At 36.7% G+C, this 21,533-nt stretch overlaps 1 protein-coding gene across 2 annotated transcripts in view; it reads left to right on the top strand.

Annotated features, from left to right (window-relative positions):
* Window positions 1-21,533, top strand: part of LOC129721052 (mucin-2-like) — a 234,436-nt gene that overhangs the window by 143,216 nt on the left and 69,687 nt on the right. The gene's annotated exons all lie outside the window — the stretch shown is intronic.

Raw genomic sequence — 21,533 nt, 5'->3', positions numbered from 1 at the left:
CGAAGAGTTGCAAACTCCACCACTGAACCCAACCCGACGGATCCCACCTGTGAAATGGACATAATTGTCAACAAGGCTTCATTTTCTATCTCCGGCTCGTCGAATGCTCGAGGGGGGACTCGTGCATTCATGGCACCGGCCTGAAAGGCTTGCACACCAGCAACATGGCCGGTTGAAGTGGAGTTAAACCAGAACATCTCTTGGTTCGTTTTGCAGAAAAAAAGCCCTCGGGTACTGTTACACGGATACAGATCACAACCATTTCCACTTAATTATATTTTCGTTGTCGTCGGTTGGTTGCATTATTTTCATTATGTATGCCTATGTGTTCACGTAATTGGATATGATTAAAGACACTGGTAATGAGGATTTTTTGAACTTAGTTCTCATCGCATTGCATGCTTCATGGCTATGGTTAAACTTCATTAACTTTCGCAGATGAAAAATAAGATTTCGTGTGAAGAATTATGCTAAAGCTACATCGGATTTTATTTGAATTTTAATTGAAAAGAAGAAGTTAACTGGAATTTTGGCCAATAATTTGGCCTTCTGCATTAAAATGAAAGCCTTAATTTCAAATCTTGGTACTCAAACCAAAAACAAATCCAATCCTTGACCTTGACAAATCTTATAAAATTTCAGCTCAAGTCTAATCAAAATCCAATTCACGTCCAATCTAAATTCAATCCAAATTTAATTTTAGCTTAATGAATATCCTATATAATTTTAATTTAATTCCAAATGAAATCTTATCCAAAACCGATTCAAATTTAATCTATATCCAACCCAAATTTCACCCAAATCCAATCAAAATTAAGCCATAATTCAATGCAAGACCAATTAACCCTCTAGTGCCCAAATTAATTTTCAGACGGACTTCGAAAAATTCACTGTAAATTTTTATGAACATCTTTTAAGTATTGATTGAAACTTTTTAGAGGTTCAACGGAAGATCATCTAAAGCCGGCATTGGCACTAGAGGGTTAAAACCCCTCAAATTTTAATATAAATCTAATTGATATCCAAATCAAATCTATTTTTAACCCAATCCAAATCCAACCTAAATTCAATTCATACCCATCCAAATCAAATCTAATTCCAATCGCATTCAATTCCAAATCGTTATCCAATCCAAATCAAACCGAATTCCAAACCCATCGAATCCAAATTCAAATTCTAATCCAATCCAATTTAATCCAAATCGAATTCAAATTCAAATTCAATCCGAATCCAGTTGAATTCCAAACAGTATTCAGTTAAAATTCATTCTTTATTATTATTCAATCTTTTATAATAATCTAAAGCCAATCGAATTCCAAACAAAACTGAATGGAAATCCATTTCAATTTCAACTAAAATCCAATAAAAATCAAATCAAATTGCAACACAAATTTATTTCAAATTCAAATCCAAATCCAGATTCAATCTAATCCAATGCAATCCAATCCATATCCAATTCAAATTACATCCAGATCAAACCAAACTTTGAACAAAATTCAATGAAACTACAATCTAATACCACTTCGAATACAATTGAAATCTAATCCAAATTGTAAGCCAATCCAATTAAAATCAAAATCAAAGCCAAAATCGACTAAAATTCAACTCCATTCAATCCAATCCGAATCCAATTAAAATCCTATTCGAAATCTTTCAAAATCCTTTCGGAATTCTTTCTAAATCCCGTCTTCAGCCAAAATTCAATCCAAATACAATTCAAATTTATTTTAAATTCAATTTAAATCAAATCAAATCAAATCCAAACCCAATTAAAATTCAACCCAAGTACAATCGCATTTCCGACAATATTCAATGAAAATCCAACATAATTACAGTTCAAATTCATTTCAAATCCAAACCAAATCTAATTTTAATCCAATCCAAGTTCAATTTTAATAGAGTACAAATCCATATTCAATCCAAATCCAATCCAAATCCAATCCAAATCCAATTCAAATCCAATCTAAATCCAATCCAAATCCAATCCAAATCCAATCCAAATTCAATCCAAATCCAATCCAAATCCAATCCAAATCTAATCCAAATCCAATCCAAATCCAATCCAAATCCAATCCAAATCCAATCCAGATCCAATCCAGATCCAATCCAAATCCAATCCAAATCCAATCCAAATCCAATCTAAATCCAATCCAAATCCAATCCAGATCCAATCCAAATCCAATCCAAATCCAATACAAATCCAATACAAATCCACTACAAATCCAATCCAAATCCAATCCTAATCCAAATACAAATCCAAATCCAATCCAAATCCAATCCAAATCCAATCCAAATCCAATCCAAATCCAATCCAAATCCAATCCAAATCCAATCCAAATCCAATCATTGATCCAATCCAAATCCAATCCTAATTCAAATCCAAATTCAATCCAAATCCAAATCCAATCCAAATCCAATCCAAATCCAATCCAAATCAAATCCAAATCTAATCCAAATCCAATCCAAATTCAATCCAAATCCCATCCAAATCCAATTCCAAACCAAATCTAATCGAAATCCAATCCAAAGCCAACCCAAATCCAATATTCAATGAAAATCCAACATAATTACAGTTCAAATTCATTTCAAATCCAAACCAAATCTAATTTTAATCCAATCCAAGTTCAATTTTAATAGAGTACAAATCCATATTCAATCCAAATCCAATCCAAATCCAATCCAAATCCAATCCAAATCCAATCCAAATCCAATCCAAATCCAATCCAAATCCAATCCAAATCCAATCCAAATCCAATCCAAATCCAATCCAAATCCAATCCAAATCCAATCCAAATCCAATCCAATCCAAATCCAATCCAATGCATACGAAAAAATGCATACGAAAAAATTTCAAGGTCCGAAAAAGAGACAGACATAAGAGGGGAAGTGTTCGAAGAAGGTAATTACTTGTGTGTCTATGCGTGTGCATGTGTTTTCGTGTGTTTTCGTGTGTGCGTGTGTATGTGTGCGTATGTGCGTGTATGTTCGTGTATGTGCGTGTGTGTACGTACGTGTGTGTTTGAGTATGTGTGTGACCCACACATTTTGTTTGCCCACAAACTAACGCCGACAGCTTTTTATTTGTGAACGAAGTCTAGTAATCCTGCATTATGGACAATTTAACCAAAAACATTGGAATTAAAAATGTTTTTGAAAAAGTGTGCCTAAAATCAAGGTAAAATGTGCGGAAAATTGAAGTACATAAAATCGAGGGTGCGTATAATCGAGGAATATTTATTCATGTTTACTGGAAAATGTCTGAGCAACAAAACAAATGAATTTTAAGATTTTTCTGGTTATTTAAGAATCCATAAATATATTTTTTTGCAGCAATGTGACCACATTTTTTCCCCTGTTCAATTAATTCAATCAATTATTTTTTGGTTTTTACGGAAACATTTTAAATAAGCAAAACTAAATAAAAAATATATTAAAAAAATTGTTGTTACGTATGCTTTTTTTAAATTTAAATTCATATTTCTTCGTTTCATCATGACGAGAAAAGTTAATTTTTTTTTAATTTAATATCACCGAAGAATAAAACAATATCAAACAAAATAGCGACGAAAGTGCAAAGAGTAAAAGAAAAAAGAAGGAAGACCCATAACTTTTAATTGAAAAGTTAGATTGCTAGCAAATACTCGAGAGAAAAAAAACTTCCTACACTACTGCACAAGAGGAAAAATGTATTTGGATTCCTTGATAGACAATCCTAAAAATCTGTTGTCGGGTTGTTCTTTGGGTTAGAGAGTTGACAGACATTTTCTAATAAATATGATTGTTTGATAAACAATGGAGAATTTAAAAACTGGTTTCGTGAAAAGGTTTATCTCGAGATTGCCTCTGATTACTTCGGGGTGGTAGTTGTTTCTCACGTGAACTTTTCCAAAGATCACAATATCACAATTACAGGTCGGACTCGATTATCCGGAACATCAAAATTTTTTTCATTCCGGATAATCGAGTTTTGCGATTAACGAACATAAAATAAATATTTCTTTTCTTCATTTTACTTGTATGGTGCAGGGGCGTAACCAGAAGTTATTTTTGAGGCGAAAATGGGAAAAATTATGCGAAGCAAAAAAAATAAATTGGACATTGATTATTTTCACCTAATTCGAACATGTCCCAAACATGCCGTAAGTGACTTAAATGGTAACAAATATGCCAGAAGGGATGGTAAAGGCAACATTTCGGAATAAAAATTGAAAACGGACACCAAAAAAAATGAAATTCCGGATAATCGAGTCTAAAATTCCGGATAATCGTTTTCCGGATAATCGAGTCTCCGGATAATCGAGTCCGCCCTGTATCAAATTTAAAATAAAAAAGGCTGCATTTGACGAAAAATGCAGATTTAGTTTTGAAAAACAAAAATAATCTATCTGACAACACTTCCGGTCGAAAATTGGATTTTTTCTGGATTCCTTAAACATTTTCTTTAAAAATCATTTGTCAGTATTTGTCGTACATCTTATTTCTATGAATTGCAAGAAAAAATTGGGTTTTGAACAAAAAAGCAACAAAAAGACGAGTCCCACAGAGTGGGGAGTATTGCAATAGACACCAAAATTGGGATTTTCCCACAGTGACACTAGATGAATAATCCCCTAACTTATAACCCAATTCAATGATGGTCGGTGTCAAGATTGTGCTCTTTCGTGGTCACTTCGTATGGAAGAATGTAACAAGAGTCAGAGAAAAGTTGTCAAATTATGACTTACAGAAAAATGTCTTAAGTTTCATTTAAAAGTATTTTAGAAAAATATTTATTTTGAACCGAAAATTCAGATAATATCCTAGAAGTCATCGCATGACAATTTTTCTCTAACTCTTATCATTATTCAGACATATCGATTTATAAAAAATACTTCAGACCTTTTCGAATATTAGTCTATGTAATTTTTTGAAAAATGAAGTATGCAAAGCTGCTCAGTTTAGTGAGGCCCGAAAAGTTTTATTAAATTGTGAGAGAGTGCTGCCAGTCTCTCAGTCGAGCTAACATAAAAATGTTCACTATATTGTGCATTGGATGGAATTCATCATTCGTGTTTCCGTGGAATGGAAATAAAAACCCAACTTTATGGAATAAATGTCCCTTTAATCGATACCAAGAATGACTTAATTTTTGCACTTTGAGGTTATGTAAAAGTTTCATTTGTATACTATTAGTCTCATAGTCTTATTTCAAAAATTGGCCAATCGAAGACAAACACGGTTTTTGTACATCTATTAAATAGAATCAAGACCGCGATTTCCTTGAAACCATTATCAAAGAGTCTGAAATAGACAATCTAATTTGTTACTTGCTGTATCAAACAAGTTCCCTGAAAAATATCCTTCGCCCCTTAGAATCGCAAGGTAACGACTACCTGCTATACACCAAAAACTCCCCTTCACCATAGTCGATATCACAAAATTTCGCCAAAGTCAGCTAGAATCGAACGCACACCTATTCGGGATGTAAAGCACTGGCATCTCGTCATCAAATTTGAAGTGCGGTGTTCTTGATTTTTTATGTGCATTAATTAATCTTATCGAAGATTTTTCATCATTAGTGCAGACATAAGAGACGCGGAAATTGTTTTTACACACCACTGATTAAGTTAAAATGAGCAACAATAGAACTTAACGTTCTCATAGCAATAAAAAGTTCAACCGTTCTCGCTAAAGTTAATAGCTTACTTCGAATCTATCTCTAAAATAATCCTGAACCTGTTATATAGGTCAATCGAGTAATAATTTAAATTTGTTATTCATCCCAGGTATCGATGTTAACACCGCCGCTAAGCACTGTTCTTCAAATAGAAAACCAGTCCAAAGATAGTAATTAACTCGAAAGAATTTTAATTCATGGTCATGTTTTATTCGAAAGTTATCTACTTGCCCAGCACCACCTTTTACACGTGACTGTAGACAACTACCAAACTTTGCTGACTGTTTTGTGTATTTTTTATGAAGATAATTTATTCTTCCGGGAGTAACAGTACGCTCTCCCTAGGGCGTAGGAGTGCAAAAGAACATAACGATGCTATTTTGCAGCGGGTAAATATTTTTGCCTGAAGTGTCCATTAGACTGTGCTGCAGTGTAGTAAGTGCAATTCTACTTTTCCCAGCATGCTTAAAAGATGATGACATTGCCATTGCTACCACCCAGCGAATGCTCCGAGGAGCGAACTTTATCTACCAGCTGCCGTTATGCCTGGTTAGCGGTAATAAAGTTGCTGTTTAACGATAGAGCCAATGTGGGTGTGAAGTCCCGATGCTGGGGGTGAAAAGAAATATTATCTAACGAAATGGCTCTGGCGGTGCGAAAATTATTAGAACTTTTAAAAGATAGATAGAAGGCGCAGCCGGTGAAAAGTCCAGTGGTAATTTATTACCAATTACCACAATTTTCAACCGCTACGAACCCACAGTTGGTTAAAAACATTTTTTCACGAAATGCATTATTATCAGAGCTGAGATTAGAACAGCTACCATCACGCGATCCGATCAAACTTGTTCCCTCTAAGATGCTTCCACAAATCTAACCAAGCCAAGAGAGTCATCGTTTTGTAGTACAAAATCATATCTCATTCTGCAGTGAACAATGATCACTCCCCTGCTGATTCCGATAGCACATTGTGCAAATTCCACGGTTGCTTCCAGCTTGGTACCGGTATCCCAGCACTTAATGCATTTTTCATGTTTTCAAGATGGTTCGGAAAGCATCGCTAGGCGAATAACTTTTGCCTGTCCGTACAGTCTCCATAATTCTCAACCGCATGGCTATACGTGAGGCTACTGCTACCGGGGCACTATTTATATACATATAGGATGCTACAGCTACGCTCCAAGTAGACCAGAACTTTTCCAATCTGAATCATTATTATGGCACGAGGCTCGTACAGTTACCGTGTCTTTTGCTTCTGTTCCGATGGACCGTTTGCGAACCGCTTCCAGTTGGCACAGCAATCGCATAATTTTCCCATCTGCCCATCAGCTATTGAAACTTCCTTATTGCCAGGTGGAGATTGTATAGTCAGCAAGTTTTGTTACTAACAAAGGATGGAAAAAAGGGTTTTCAGGAAAGTGTACTTTTCCAATTTATCAGATCTTTCGTTTGCAAATTATTACTGGGAGCTTTTGTTTACTTTTGATTTTGATTTCGTTTCATCCGGTTTGCTTATATTAGCTAGAATTTTTCACGTACTGCAATTCATATTTGAGGGAAAGTTCTGATTACTATTATTCGAGAAAAAAAGGAATATATTTAGTTTACTAGAATATGTGTGACACATTTTCTACGCAGTACGTGAAATAGGACTGAGCCTGGATAAGCAGTAATACTTTAACCTACCATGAATCAAATTTGTTAACTTGTTCTGTTGTTCACTCTCTGCAAATGCGCTAAATAGAAAAATTGTTTTGACATAGAACTACGACTTCGGGAAAGGTTCTTTGGGCTGTAAAATGAACATCTGAACTCGGAACATGTAATCAATTTTTTCCAATTTCAAATACATATGACTCGGTTAGTTTACTGTGAATGTCCTTTATTTCTGCAGTGATCTATTGTAAAATTAGTTACGTATCCAACGTAGAAAATTGGAATTTTAAAATGCACTATTGTAGGATTGAAATATGTCTAACTTTCTTTTGAACACAGATTTTGACCACTCAGAGCTGAAAATGAGGCCAAATATCATCCAATATGGGTATTTCCGGAACCAGACGCTACTCGAATTCCAAGATTCCAAAAACCACCTCATATGAATATTTCCTAATATGAATATTTAATTTTTTAAATCCAGATCCAATATCAGTGTTTTTTAGAACCGGAATAGTGCACAGATGCTATTTTAAAATCCTGGTTTGCAACTACATAAGAAAAGTATACCAAATGGGAAATGAATTTTTATCCTTTAATCTTTGCTAAGCTTGAATTAAATGCAATAAATTCATATGCCATGTGAACTAGAGCTTAAAGTTATGTTGAAAATTAGAGAATTGAGAAGCATATTCTAAGTCATTACTTTTCGATTCTTGATTGAATTCCAACATAAACTATAACTTAGTTTAATTCTGACTGTGATTGCTACTCCGTGATAGGTCCGAGCCACTCAAGATGCACAATGAATCAATTGAAAGAACGACTGGAAGTGCTCATTTTTCTTACCGTGCATCGTCAGGATTCATTTGGATATATGTTTGTATATGTATGACCAGACCCGGATTTGCAAATGCCCCGGGCCTTTCGACACGAGCCCCCCTAGTCCTGGGCCCGACGTGAAGACAAAGTGGGGACTTTTTTTTACTCATCACTTTTCAGCAAAGGGTAGAGTCATTTCAAAATTTATAATTTAATTTTATCAGAAAAGAGGGCCCCGCGAAAATATCTGCCTCGGGCCCCCCAGCATCTGAATCCGGCCCTGGTTATGATCAAGATTCAGTATAGATACGATCACGTACATATAATGTGAGATAAATTATAATTAATTATAAAACACAATATAAATAGTATTAGTACATGCAAAAGAGATCTCGGCTGGCTGCCTTCTACAGTTTAAATTTTCAAATTTCACGTTTTTATTTAGCCTACCATACAGGGGCGTCCCGTTTTAAATGCTAATCCGGTTTGTTTTCAAAAAAGTTTCTTCATTCTTGCAGCAATAGATTGGAAAGTTATACATGCATCCGCCCAAATGCAGAAAAAATGTTGTTTGATTATGGGAACTATTGTACTATTGAAAATTGTCAAACCTTGTTGAAACGAAAATTACGTCCTCTGATTGGTCACTTGCTGGTTTTCCCTAAAAAAATTTACAGAATAGTATACCTTCTTAGCCGTAGAGTAACGGATTGCACCGGTATCAGCTGGCTTTCCAAATTTGCTTTCGGCTTAAACAAATCACTTGCCCTGAATCCTAGTAATACAAATCTGCTGCCGCTGTTTCATTTACTAAATGTGAAAACAGCTTTCACAGTGTGTATTGTCAGAGTGCCTTATTTCCCCACTGACGGGGCAGCACAAAGGTTGCGATCAGCATCATATTCAATTTTGAACAGCAAACTGAAGAGTTTCTTGATTTGAGCAAAGAAGAGTAGACTTTATAACTCATTGATGCATGGACAGTGTGCGTAGTTCTGCACCAATTATGCGGTTGTGTCTTGGTTGCAACCTCCTACTATTTCAGTTCCAATTTTCCGATGCGATCATGCTCATATAATGAATATAAATAGAACGAATTATAAAATGAAATAGGAAATATTTCGTTGATATACTTTCCACAGCAGAAATATTTTGTCATCATAGAACATGCAAGAAACATAATGACAGAATTACGATAAACATAAGGAAGAACATGTGCAAAGGTACCCTGATAATAAAATAGATGAAGAAACCCTGTTACAAATCAGTGGCAAATGTCCATAGTGAGCTGAAATAAATCAACACAATTCCATAAAGTAAGTACTAGGTGTTTACTGAATCGAAGTGTGCATCATACTTGAAGCATCAAAGTTACCCAATGCTAATGCGAAACAACATTGCAACACTTACCAAGACAAGATCGCTCCCTTCTACAACCATTCTCAGCATAAAGTCATTCAAAAAGATCATCGACACGTTCATACATGTAATCCTTTATCAAAACCTAAACCCTACTGTCATCCGCAATCGTTATCAGCAAAAAACGACAGAAAGCCAAAACAATGCGATTCGACAAATCACAGCTTGAGGGGAACAAAACAACCCTGCACGGCTACACACGATTGCCAGGGTGTGGGGGAAAATGTCACTTTTCTCTATACAGGGTGTTCAAAAAGTTCGAATACATTTCAAAAATGTGTAAAAAAATGTAAAATGTAAATACAAGATATTCTCCTTAAGATATTTTTGATTGATCTTGAAAATGAGCTTCTTGAGTTGGTCCAAGGGGTTCACTTTATGTTTGATCTGCTTGGTCCAGCATGTGCAATCATAAGGGTGACAATGACTGTATGGAAAAAATTTCATCATCGAAATTTTAAAACCGACCATGTACATTTTGTTTATTGTCCTAAAAAATTACCTTCGCAAAATTTCAGCTCAGTCGGACATGATTTAGGAGTGCCTCAAAGCGCACAAAATTGTGATATTTTGACCCTCGAAAAGCTAATAAGAGATTTTTTCATGAAACACCACCCTAATAGAAATCAAGTACGAGATGCCTCATAAACGTTATAATAATTTACATGTGGCACATGTAAATGGCAGCATTTCAAATTTTTTAATTTTTTTTTTGTAAATAGCAGCATTTTTTTTTTCATTTACATTTCAAAAGTCAATTTTAAAATTTTCCATATTAGGCTCTCGGTTACCCAAAAACGAAGTCACAGAAAGTCGATTTTTGACCGAAAATTACACTGGTCGACAAAATAAAAAGATGATTTCAAGAGCTCAAACCAGGAAAGATTAAAGATTATAGCCACGTTTTATTTGCGAGATAACATCAGATCTCGACGTTTTATGTATTTTTAAGTTATTTCGTATGAAAAAATCTATCTCCCAATCTCATGTACTCCCTTCTTGGCAGATTTTCGAGTGTCAAAAAGACAATTTTGAAGGCTTTAAGGCACCCCTGAATCATGTTCGATTGCAATGAAAGTTTGCACTGGTCATATTTAGGCCAATAAACAAAATGTACATGGTCGGATTTTTTTAAGAATTCGACATGACCCTTTTCGCCGCCACCCTACGATCATACCATAAAGTCCAGGGGATTACAGTCCGGGAAGCTGCGAGGCCAGAAAGTCTTATCGAAAAAATTAGTCAAATTCTCCCGACTCCTTGCTTGGAGGATATTCACCGTGGGGACTGGTGTACCGTCCTATTACATAACATCGGCCTTATAGCATGTGGCGTTGGTTTTGGCGGTTTTTTCTCGATAAACATCAGTGGGAGCTTACCACGCCTGGATACGTCCCCGAACCTTCACCGTCGCGGCGCCGTGGGTTTATGTGGGGCGGGGGTATGCTAGGCTATGAAAATGCGAAGGTTCCGAACAGTCCCGATTTAGAAGAATATGTGCACGCGTACCTCAAAGTATGCCTAGATAAAAGACGTTGAGTAATACCTCACAAGCATACACAATTTTAAATAGCTTGATTTTAAAAATTGACAAAATTTTACCTTAAAATCGCTCTATCTCGGAGTTGGCTCAACAGAATTAACAATTAACTTCTTTTTGAGAAAGATTTGTATTTTGTTATTATCTGAAACCAAGATTTGGGTCTTGGTTGGACAATTGTTGAACGGTCTAAAATGAAGGAAAAACATATCTAAAACTTTTTAGAACATTTCAAATTGATCAGAAGTAGTTAAGATATAACTTAAGTGAAAAAAGTTCTAAGGTAGTCTTTCAAGAAAAACAGTCATATCTCTTCAGAGATAAGACCTAGGAATTTTGTGTCTTCGACAAAGTTTCATGAAATCAATAGCTCTACAACTTTGCTGAAGATAAAAATAGGATGTCTCGTAAAGTAAAAAAGCTAATTTTTCTAAGTCTAATACCTGATAAGGCTGATATAAATTTCGAATTCTTTTAATGTCCAAGGTTATCAAAGTTAGCAGAAAAAATAAATAACACCGAGACGAAAAAAAAGAAATATCTTCGATCAAAGTTTGTGTGCAAGTTATGACGTTTGTAACTTGCACTCAAATAAATGTTGAAAAATAACACTTTATTATTATTATTATTTATTTCGTTTGTCTTTCGACGACACTCTCGCTGTCACCTGACTTGTTTGTTGCTAAATTAAGCACTTATGCTGTCGGAAAACCAATGAAATGAACAAAACGGTTTGAGCTTTTTTTTTCTTCCCCTTCCAATATTCAAGATTTTTGAACGGAGGGGCGGGGTGACATAAAATGAAAATAAAATTTGTAACGGCCTAAGCAAATAAATTAAAATATCAGATTATTCTTATCAGTATTGTAAACAACTCTTTTGGAGACATCAAACCACCCAAATGTGAGGAAAAGTGAGAAAAGATTTTTGACCTTTTTTTTCAAATGGCCCCACTGTGCGACGTTGCGGTATTCCTTCATCGTGCGCGGTAAACAAACAACAAATGTCTGCTAGTCGAAACCATGCGCTCCGGTTAGCCTATATATGAGGCTAAAACTGACACCAATACCAATACACATAATGCACATGGTGTGCACCTACCCAACGATGAATGGTTGTACCCTGTTTGTTTGACCGTTGGCGTTGGTGGTGCCGGTCGTTATGTAAATTTGCAACACCCGCAGATCGCTTATCATACCAAGTACTTATTGAGAAGTTTGTCGACCTTCTTCGTCTTGAACTTCCCCAGAACATCTAGGCAAGACGTACCGACGAGAAACTCCAGACCACGGATGGCGCTTGGCGTCCGCTTTGATATGACGGGTGACAACTAAATTTTTTCTTTTTTTGAGGTGCTCAACAAACACGCTCAGAGAGGAATGAGAATATTTGTTTGAAAGCTCTCTCTCCTCCTCATACCAGTATTTTTCGTTTTGTTTGTGCATGCACAGTTGTATTCAAAATGGCATCGAAAAAGGAAGCGTTGCGCAAGCACTTTGCACAGTTCTTACCGAGCTGCACAAAAATCTTCCGGTTTCGACTGCGAATAATTTCCCGCAAACCTCAACAATCATACCCCAGGAAGGTAGTGTAAGACCAGCCAGGATATTGGACAAAATAGGACTTTTTTCTTTTCATCTAAATCATGGTTCAAGCCTAGTGGTTTGACTATCAATCCAGAACGAGTGTTTGAACAAGATTCTGCATATTTCTTTAAAATACACCATATCGATGAAAGGTATGTGTTTTGACCGGATAAAACATCATCACATTACGTCAAAAATACACGAACGTTCTTGAACAACCACTCGACTCCATTTGTACCCCAAATACGCAACCCAACGAATCTTTTCACCGTCAGCCAATCGATGATTTCTTCGAGATTTTGAGTTCCTTGGTGTACAAAAACAACTGGAAAGCAAGGAGCTGTGAATAGTTCATTAGTAGAATCAAGAGATGCATCCGAAAAGTCGACATGAATACCAGATAACGCTCTTGTTCTGGCATCCTCACAAAGCTTCGTCGAACAGCTGATTCTGATCCTTTCTGGAATCTTAGTTTTTAATGCATTTTGGCTCGCGGTACAGCTTCCTGGCGCGGGATGTGGACACCGCATTCTGTTTATCGGTTTAGTTAGGCGACTTCCGGTCGCCAAGAAATTCGGTCCGCTTTATTGCCTGCTGGATGAACCAGTCAGGAGAACTGACCTTCTTGGTCACGTCTTGTATCGAAAGGTTCGGATTACGCTTGAAGTAACTCCTCACTTTCCTTGTCTTCAATCGTCTTCGCTTTTCTTCCGCCCTGTTTGAACGATTTTACCACACGGAACACGGTTTAATTGTCGCTTCTCAACTGTTTCACGATCCACCTGTGGGGCTGGCACTTCTTGCTTGAAAACCATTTCGATAACTACTTGACAGATTGCAGATTTTCGCTTTCCCTACTGCACACATTGCACAGTGGTCCAGGAATGCAATCTAGCGGAACAAAATTAATAACTCCGGATCGTGTTGGTTTTTTGAGATTAGTTGTTGTTTAGATGTTTATTAGAATATTCAAGAAATATTATTGTATGAAAATATTTGTACTAAACGAGTACTAAATTAGTACTAATTTTTTTTGTCTTCATATTTTCCTTCTAGGATGGTTTCTTCTACAAAGTTGTTCATTAGCCAATAATATGAAAGTCTTCCAAAGTCACAACTATTCAAGAATGCATCGTGTATGAGATATTAATTTTTTTGGACAAAATGGACAAAAAACTGTTATTTTCATTTTATTTTTATTTTTCTAAGTGTACTAACAAACTTTATGAGTTTCTAATCATAAATCCTTTGAACTTTGATCTTTGCCGCAGAAATAGGATGCCTATGGCGTCTAGCTTTTAAGATATCTAAAAAAAACTAAAATTTCGATGATTTTTTCCAAATGTCATATTTCAATTAGCGCACAAAAGCGCAACCTGAAACTCTCAGAGCTGAAAGAATATTAAACTAGGTGTCTGTAGACAAAATTTCAGCCCGGAACTCCTTGGAGCTTTTATTCTGTAAGTAATTTCGTAAAACTCTACAAAATTAGGAATAAACGTGCCATTTTGTTTCCAATATTATACCCAATGTCTACGGAGATGTTAAAGAGAATTAAACATGAACTCTTTTTGGTAAAAAGTAAAAAATAATTAGTTCAATATTTACAATGAACTAATGAAGTCTTGTGAAATGCTTTTTGACGTAGAACTACGTTTTTCTTTAGTCTACCACATAGGGATGTAAATAGGAAAACTATTTCCGAAAAGGGGACGAAAAATGTCCCTTTTTAAATGCTTATAAATCGGTCTGTTTTCAACCGATTTCCTTGATTTTTGCAGCAATTTATTGGAAGATTATACACGCATCCACCCAAATGTAGAAAAGTGTTGATTGATTATGCGAACTATTGTATTATTGAAAATTGTCAAGCCTTGTTGAAATGAAAATTACGTCCTCTTAATGGTTGCTTGCTGCCTTTCCCTAAAAAAGTCGACAGAATAATATAACTAGTTAGCCGCATCGTAGTGAATTGCAGAAGTAGCAGCTGCGGGTTGCGCCAGTGAACAAATCACATCACGTATCTGAGCAGCAGCGAGGTAGCACCAAACGTCTCGATATGCCAGTTAAGGGCTTCGGCAATAATGTTTTGCTTTATCTTGACAACAGCACATTCTGTGCTGAATCCAAGTAAACACAATTGGTCGCGGCCGTCTTATTTACTGTATTCGAAAACAGCTTTTACAGATTTTGAACAGTAAAATGCCTTTCTCAAGGCAAATAAACAAGTAATTGAAGGTTAATAATTTTTTGGCAGTAACACAAGCATTCTGTGGTGGATCCTGGCAATCAAATTCTATTGCGATCAAAAATTTACTTTATTCATTTACCTAATCCCTTCACTGTTGGGCAGCACAAAGGCTACGATCAGCATAACCGATTTTGAACAACAAACTGCCCTGTCTGTTAGAACGCCTTAAAAAAGGTGATTAATTCGACTTTACTGGAATAAATTGAAGTCGATTCAATCAATCAACATGACCAGAATTTTCTTGTCTCTCAGCTGCTCAGTTGCAACATGATGCAACACGCAACAGCGAGCAAACGAAATCGCTCGATGTTACGAACCGCAACACGATACGGGTTAAAATCGTTGCGTGTGTGAGAGCGCCATCGGTGTTAATTCTCTGTATACAAAAATCAAATGCGAATTGTGGAATAATTGGTCTAAAACATATTAGTGAACGGTAAAACTAAACAGAAAAACGTGGCCTATTTCGTAGCAACCTTCGCAGTAGCAGCAGATATCAGCACTCAGCAGTAACAGCGGATTGCAGTGGATAGCAGCGGGTTGCGCCTGTGGCTACCTTTGAGAATCAAACAAATCACTTGCCCTGTGGTTGGTCACCATGTCTCAGGAGCAACGCGGTTCTTCTCACTTCTCAGCGTGTGTCGTCTTTGCCCCACTACTGAGGCAGCATAAAGGTTGCCATCAGCAAATCCAATTTTGAGCAGCAAAATGCCTTTCTCAAGGCAAATAAACAAGTATTTGAAGGTTAATAATTTTTTGACAACTCAAGCGAGCAATTTGTGCTGGATACTAGCAAATTTAATCTGTAGCGACCGTCTAATTTACTCAATGTGAAACAGCTTTTACAGCTCGTGTTTTCAGTATCAACAGAGGGGAACCACTGTTGAGGCAGCACAAAGCAAGCATTAGTAGACTTTATGACTCATTTATGAAACACTTACGACAATGCATTTGTTTATAGTGTGCGTAGTTCGACGTCAGTTATGCGGTCGTGTCTTGGATACAACCTCCTACTTTTTTCAAATAGGATACTTTTTAAGATGCTAATCAATAACGCATAATTGAGTTGTATTCTTTTTACCCGTTTTCATCGACAATTCACAGACTATTAATGTACGGTACATCTATCACCAGGCATTGTATTATGCCTACTGGTATAATGTCAGAAGAAGTTCAAGAGGCACGGAATAAATCCGTCATAAATTATCGAGAATTTCACTCAAGAAAATTCAACCGCCTAGTGAACATGGAAGATATTTGCAAATGCCTTTTACTCATATATGACCCGATAATTTCTCTAAATCACTGAACAGAAGACCATTCAATTGATGATCTTCCAAGCGAAGTTCAAAATCTTACAGTAGATGGAACTGGATTTTGGAGATGTTTTTTTTTTTTTAATGTATAGAGAAATGAAGCGGAATAGGAACAAATCAGTTTTGAACAATGATCTCTCTATGTTATTGATAAGTATCTTAAAAAATATCCTATTTGATTGAAAAATCATTTCATAACACCTGAACAGTTAATTTTAAATATTGAACTAAATATTTTTAAACCAAAATATTTCATATTTAATTCTCTTTAACATCTCCGAAGACATTGGGCATAATATCGGAAACAAAATGGCACTTTTTACTAATTTTGAAGAATTTTACAAAATTGCTTACAGAGTAAAAGCTCCAAGGAGTTCCGGGCTGAAATTTTGCCTGCAGACACCTAGTTTAATATTCTTTCAGCCCTGAGAGTTTCAGGCTTCCGTGCGCTAACGGAGATATGACATTTTTAAGAAAATCAAAAGAATTAGTTTCTTTTATATATCTCAAAAAGTACATGCCATAGCCATCCTAATTCTGCGGCGAAGATCAAAGTTTAAAGGATTTATGATTAGAAACTCATAAAGTTTGTTAGTACACTTAGAAAAATAAAATAAAATGAAAATAACAGTTTTTTGTCCATTTTGTCCAAAAAAATCAATATCTCATACACGATGCATTTTTGAATAGTTGTGACTTTGGAAGACTTTCATATTATTGGCTAATGAACAACTTTGTAGAAGAAACCATCCTTCTAAATTGAAAAAATGAAGACAAAAAAATTAGTACTAATTTAGTACTCGTTTAGTACAAATATTTTCATTCTAATAAACATTGCCGAAATCACTATCTCAAAAAACCAACACGATCCGAAGTTATTAATTTTGTTCCGCTAGATTGCATTCCTGGACCACTGTGCATTGTCTGCTTAATGAACTTGTAGGAGCATGGTTTTACTATATTATTACAATTTAATGTTACAAAATTTTACAAAGTTATGACAAATTTTAAAGCGATTTGTCGGTATCTGACACGTTACTGTTGAGCCTGGCCAAAAGTTAGGCTGGACGTATAAAATGTTGGCATCGTATCTTCTAGCTATATCCTGGTTGGAGATGCCATAATTGAACTTACCGCACCTCAATATCTTACTTCTCAGTTCTCGGTCCCTAGATCCGGTTTTCTTTAATTCTTCACCATCTTTCCACAACTGAGACAACCCTTCGAAACACTGAATACTGTGGGTTTTGGCATTTATAGCACTTAAGCCAACTCTGATCCGGATTTTCTCTCGATTTTCCAAGTTTTATTCTGTACTGCTCCACGACGTGGTGAAACATTTTAAAGAAAAATGGAATTTTTAGTCAAAATGAATGTATTTTTTTGTACTTTCAAAGAAAAAGATTAAAAAAATATTCCGTCACTCGTCAGATAAAATCGCAAGCTTTTCTTCGGAATTCGTGCCATCGTTTTTTGCACACACTCACCTGGTCCACCTTGGCGGGTTATTCGTTCCAAATTTTCGTCATCTCGCAACATCCCGCATAACCTTTTCAGTCTTCATCATTTTCTTCTTGATTATTGCCCAGTACTTTTCGATCGGACGGAATCAGGGGAGATTGGGTGGGTTGATATTCTTCGTGATGAAATGCACGTTGTTGTCACGGTACCATTGAATTGAGCTCCCGGCTGTAGTAGCAGCTCGCCAAATTCGGCCAAAACTTAACAAGACCCTTATGTGCCTTAACAAACGGTAAAACTCGCCTTGGTTGTATAGTTGAGTCCATTGTCTTATTAGTGATGAAAATCAAAGCTATCCCAACACAGTAGTGAATTCCATGCCAGATCATTAGTTTCCGTGTAAATTTATCAGCGAAAACAAACTTGAACTTGACTGGGACATCATCCCGTGTTGTGGTGAGATAAAATTTTAAAAATTTCAGAGCGCGTGTTTCAGCTACAAGGTTTTGCTTAGACGTCCTGGATGGATCCTTCGGATTGTACTGTATTAGCACCACATTTTTTGGCCATATTTGTTTGCTCTCAGTACCACTTAGTTCAGCTACTGATCGTATGTTCTCCTGCAACGCTTATTTTGATTCTTTCGAGCCACGGTCATCCGGTCTCGAAAACTTCTTAGTACATCATACACCGCTGATTTGAAATTTCAGTATTTTTGCGATTTTTGAGCGGACCATGCCGGGTTTTCGCTCTTCTTTCGTCTTCAATTTAGCACAATTTTCTTCAAACTTCACATATCAAAATAAAACTCCCAGCACTGAAAGGCAAAAAGCTTCCAAACAAAGATCTGTCAAAACATTTCAAATCCGACCACTAGGGGCGCTGCTCGAAAACTGAAAATATTTCCAGATTCTTAATTAAGCAAACTTTATGAAGACAAAAACACCTTAATCTAGGTCTAATTCAATTTCTGTTATTAGAGCACTCAGCTCCGATGTGATTCTCCATTTCGCAATAACACAAAATATTACACGTTACAAAAAACTACCGCAACAGTATGTCAGTAGCTTGGTCACCAGTTTTTTTTTTATTTAAAATATTGTATCGATTATTACAACAGTTATGAATGTACAGCGTTGTTTTGTGCAAACCCGATGCATCAAGCTACTGCGACATATCGATTGACAATAACAATATTTGTAAGGCACTCCACCTGATTAAACATTCGATCGATTTGCAAACGAACCGAACTTCTGCGGTCAATTATTCCGGCAGTTTCCTTTAATCTTCGCAACCGGTAATTCCCATCCTGTGAAACGACGTGTTCTTTTTTCTCGACTACACGCAGTAGCGCACACACGATTTACAATTTAGAGCAAACATCCGCTAAATGAAAAACAAATTCACATTCTGAACGGGCAATTTTCCGAAAAGCGGAAAATTTATTGCAGGATGTGCGCGTCCCCGGGATCGCTCGTCGCCGGCGCTGTGTATTGGGATCAGGTGCATGAGCTCTATCTTAATGGTCCATCATCGCATCGTCGATTTTTGTCGCCCCCGTTGCTGGTGGGTGCTGATGTCTGTACTCATGACTTTCATTCACTTCCTTCTCGTCAGGCAGCATGCAAATTCGTGAATGAAAATCTATACGGTGGAAATCTAAATCGTGCGCACTTCCATTCATGAAACACCCAGCTGCAAACATCCAAACATCCGTAAGGTTGAGATGTGGAGTAGACCGACCGGGTACTTGATATTTATAGCTCTGCGAATAAATTGGACGGGTGCCCTGAGGAGATATGTCCAACCGTGAACTGTAGCTGTCGTATTAGAAGAAATATCGAGCTACTGATGAAATAAAGTGATCACCCCTAAGTTGCCGTGGAGTGACGTTCGAACTCACCAGACGTAGGAAAAGTTGTCGTTAAAATAAGTTAAGTTAATTCACCAGCGTCAGTCACTTTGGCGCAAAGTAGAAAATGATTGATTTATCGAGATGGAACTGTATGTGCATACAGATGTTTTCAATTTCTCCTCGCCGTCTGCTAGCGCTCTTTGTGGTGACATAAACACACACGTTAAGTAAGTGGAATAGGATCGTTTGAATGTTAAGTTACAGATCATTCCGAAGGTCGGTCGTCAAATAGAGTGCGACCAAGAGGTTCGTTCAAAACGGTTCTTGTGAGTTGGACAGAAACTTTATACTCAGAAATATCACACAAATAAAATATCAGTTTCAATTTTAACTCCGTACAATGAAATAATTATGATTCAGCACAGCGCACTACGCATCACCCAAAGTTTTCTAATCAACGAACTGAAGACGAAAAACGATGGAAACACCTTTTTTAATACCTTCTGTCCCCGGGTTGTCAAATTACTGTGAAAAGATAATACTTTCAACCGCGGGTTATTAGCATATACTGTCTTCTATCTCGGTATCGCCCTACTGCGCCACACGCCGAGATAAAAGCATAAATAGCCTCAAGCAAAGCCATTAACTCCATTGTTTCAATCAACCAACCCAAGCATCAAGGATAAGAAAACTTTCCGCTTGATCTGCGACCAGAAGGGGATTTGCAGCATTTTATCACTCCGGTTTCCTGAAGCGGTTCTAACTCGGCAAAGAAGCAACCGAAACTGTTACGGTTACTTGCGCACATTTTTGGTAACCCTCCGGAAAAGCGTTCCATTTCATTCCGCTTTAACTGTTATCACCATCTTTGTATTACACAGCAATAAACGTTTGAAGGATGAGTTACACGCTTTATCTAGTCAAGAATGCAAATTTACGATTAGAAAACTTTTCTCCAGTTATTAAGGTTATTTTACTCTAAACATCGCTAACCAAAAATTTAGCGACCAGAAAAATTAGAACGATAAATATTATTTTAGCACTAGTAGATCATTTACGTGGCAATAAGGAATTTGTATTATTGTTTTCATTCATATGCCTAATTTTATTAGAACATCTAGAATTGCTAAATCCACTCTAGTAGGTGTCGTAAAATAGCTATAACCGCATGCAGTCATGCTCCCAACAATGAACAAAGCAGTTATGAATTGCCAATAACAATCTATCTTTACGATTCGCACGGATAAATTAAAAATCAGGATGCAGAGCTGGCGCGAGAAGTGATTCACCACCGTGAGACCATTGTCTTCACGCGGGTGTGTGTGTGTGTCTTTCACAATGCAGCGACGAGTCTAGCTTCTACGAAATTTATGCTGCCACGTTAATTGATTAAGATATTTATGACACGAACGACGGCAGGACGGCAAACAAAGGCTGAAAACTAATAGCCACATTGGCGAAGCGACCAAGGAATCGGAACGGCAACCGGGATCTAGAGTCTATTCACCTGTTTAAGTAATCTATTGTGCGCAAAAAAAAAAAAAAAACAAAACAAGGCGTTTACTCGTGTGTCTTAAGCTGGCTGTTTTCAAAAGCTCTGGGATATCCTACTAGAGGCGCTTCAACTGTTACAATCGACCTGACGATTGCGGTGTGATTTTATCCTTTGCGTGGTTTCGTGCCATTCTTGAAGACTGGTGGATCTTAAACGGTTCCGGGTTGAAGCATCTGCAGTGCGGTAATTATTATGACACCATGCGATCAAAACAAGACTTATAAAACGCCCCTTCTATGCGTTGTTGCGTGTCTGCCTGCCGTAGAGCTATGCTAAGTCGAACTGTGACAGCACAAGCCATTCGAAGACCTTGAAAGACAGTAAAATAAGTCTTTATGGGCATTCGTCGACATTACTTACATAGCTAATGATGATGAATTGACGGAATGGTCGTGCAGTGTGTGACCGAATCAAAA

This window comes from Wyeomyia smithii, chromosome 2 (assembly GCF_029784165.1).
Source record: "Wyeomyia smithii strain HCP4-BCI-WySm-NY-G18 chromosome 2, ASM2978416v1, whole genome shotgun sequence".
NCBI classification, from domain to species: domain Eukaryota; kingdom Metazoa; phylum Arthropoda; class Insecta; order Diptera; family Culicidae; genus Wyeomyia; species Wyeomyia smithii.
This window is presented reverse-complemented; position numbering and strand designations above follow the sequence as displayed.